Here is a 3,177-nt window from a genome sequence, read left to right on the forward strand (position 1 = left end):
ACCCACCCCCTTCTTGAGAGTAAAGTATCTACATAAATTATTTGGAATTCTTCTACATGAGAGATTTGTCTTTTCTTTCCTATTTATTTATTCAGTCATTTATTTCAGTATGGACTGATGGATATTTATTTAAAACTTTGCCTATCCTCATTTCTATACTCAAACTTTTTTTTACTTTATTTTTTAAATTTATTTTTGCATGGGCAGGCACTGGGAATTGAACCTGGGTCTCTGGCATGACAGAAGAGAATTCTGCCACTGAGCCACCATTGCACCGCCCTACTTAAATTTAATTAGTAGTAGTCTGGCATCAACCAACCAATAGAATGACAATTTTAACATATTATTCATGACATTGGGGAACCCTTCCTGTGACCTGAAGAATGTCTTCCTTCTTGTTGAAGGCAATAACAGTCCTCTAATTATTCACTGAAATTGATCTTCCCCCTTGAGGAGCAGATAAAAGTGTTAGAGGAGTGCCTCTCTTCACCTATCTTATTAACAAAATGAGGAGTTCCTAGACTGTATGGAGAAAATGCTTTGAAGGATGTATCAGTCAGGGTTCAACCAGAGAAACAGAACCAGTAGTAGATATTAAGAGATTTATTGCAAAAAATTGGCTTAACAAGACTGTGGGAGCTAGAGAGGGAAGTCCTACCATCTATAAGCAGGCTGTCAAGAAGGGTAGGCTGGAACTCTTAGACACAGGCTGAAGCTGTTTTCCACAGACAGAATATCTTTTTCTTCAGGGACACCTCAGCTCTGCTCTTAAGACCATTCAATGACTGAATCAAGCCCAACCAGATTATCTAGCATAATGCCCCTCACTTAAATTTAACTTATTATGGATCTTAATCACATCTTACAACATACTTTCACAGCAACATCTAAATTACTCTTTTGTTGAATAACTGGGGACTGTAGCCTAGCCATGTTGACATATCAAGGGACCAATTCAAAGGAGAAGGAGAAAAAGGAGAAGGAAGATACCAGGAGGTCAGTAGAAGGATTCCAATAAAAAGGAATTACCATGAAATTACCATTGAAATTTTTAATTACCATGAAAAAATAGTATAAGGTGAAAAGAAAAAAAGTGGAACCAGCCACATTACCTCATAGATACATAGCATTCTAAACTGCTAGGCAAGAGATTATATCACATATTCACAGAAGAGGGAGAATCCTGCAAGTGAAAACAAAAGGGAATGGAAACAGTTACCCTTGGCAGCACTAGTGGAGACTCTGTGGAAGTGGATGGCTTGCTGACATGGTGTTCAAAATGTCACTGTATAGAGCTGCCTTGTGGCCAATCAAAAGGGGTAGTGGCAAATTCTTTGATCTAGAAATTCCACTTCAAGGAACTTATTCTACAAATATATGTTTGAAATAATCACATGTACAAAAATTGTCACTGAAATACTGTTTGCAAGAGCAAAAAACTTAAACATAAATGTCCCCCAGTAGGAAATTGATTTAATAAATTATGGTACAGGCAGTCCCAAAAATAATGAGCAGCTCTGATGCATTGACTTGGTAAGATCTCCAGAATGCATTAAGTGAAAAAAGCAAGGTGCAAAACAGTGGGCATGTAACACTGCAACTTGTTTTTTGTTTGTTTTTAAAGGAATAAGTAGATATATGTTGATAAATGTATAGAATATCTTTGGAAGGAGATAAAAGAAACTGGTAACTATGGTTGCCTCTAGGGAAGGGAAGAGAATGGGGTGGGGGGAAGAAAGGAAACTTACTCTTTACCACATTCCTCTGTGTAGATTTAATTTTTTGTACCATACATTATATATAAACTAATGTTGAAAGAGGATGAGGTTCTGTCCTCCCAAATTGAATCTGGAGTGTGTTATAGGATCTATCAAACTTTCTGACCTCTCTCTGCTCCTGGTGCCTTACACAGGGTTGAATAGCACACTTCCAGAAGTAACTTGCAAAGAACTTCTTCAGAATGATGCCTGGGCAGAAGCTGAACACCTTGGGAGCCCAAGGGGGTGTTTTTGTCTCTTCCTCCAACTGAAAGTAGGGATTCTGGAAGAACAAGGAGGATATGGGCTGTGGTGAATGTTATTTGGTAGTGTCAGAGAATGCAATTTGGCCTTTTGGAACATGACTTAAGACACTGGAATGACAAGTTTTTGACTACAGGGAACACATTTCACAAGGGCTAAAGAGTGTTTATTTATTTGGAGACATGCCAATGTGATCACGTGGGGCTATAACAGAAAACAAAGGAAGAATTAGAAATATGTTCAAGTGAAACTAAAAATGAACACATTGGAAATAGTAGTGAACAAAGAATGACTATAGACAAGGTGCTACCACTTTCACAAGATTGGAAATGAGATCAGAACTAATATTAGAACCCAGATGATCTGTTTTCTACACACACTCCCCAACCCATTGTTCCCAGTTTTCCCTCTTCTCAAAGTTCCTTCCACTATGCTCTCTGGAACCCACATTCAATGAGAAACACATTTCCCTACACCCTGGCTTTCTTCACAAAACATTCCTTTCCAGTCCCTGCTTTAGCCAAACTGGGACTCTCTCCTGAGGTTCCTGCTTCCTGGCAGCCCTCTCCAGAAGGACAATGCTGCTTCTGTCACACTCCGGCTACCACAAAGGGAGGAGGGAATGAGGGAAGCTTCCTCCTAGCTCCCCATTGCTAAATTCAACACTCAGGGGCAGAAAAAATAAAAAAGTCTGCTGTTTCGAAGCTTATATCACTTGGCTTTATAACCTTTTATAGAACCTTTAAAACTACCATCCCAGCCTCTTTATTCAGAAAGGATTTTTTTTCAGTAAGGATTTTTGAATCTAGCTTTCAGTTTTTCTCTCTGCCCCAAGTGTCTGGCATCAACTAGAAGACTTTAGAATTAATTTGAATAACCATCTAGCACCTGGCATCCCAATTTCTTGACTTTCTCAACTGCTTCCAGGAAAATATCTAAATCCTTTACTATATGGCACACAGGATCCTTCAAATATAGTCACCTACCTCATTTCCTGATATGGCTTCCTATGTATTTTATATTTCAGTTGTGAAAAAATACTTGAGAATTCCCTGAAGCAACTGCTAATTTATTATTCCAGGCTCTTTGCTCAACCTCTACCCTCTGTCTGGAATGCCAGTTCCACTCCACCTCGTTCTCTGCTGAGCATCCATAC

The sequence above is a fragment of the Tamandua tetradactyla genome, chromosome X (genome assembly GCF_023851605.1).
Source record: "Tamandua tetradactyla isolate mTamTet1 chromosome X, mTamTet1.pri, whole genome shotgun sequence".
Classification (NCBI taxonomy): domain Eukaryota; kingdom Metazoa; phylum Chordata; class Mammalia; order Pilosa; family Myrmecophagidae; genus Tamandua; species Tamandua tetradactyla.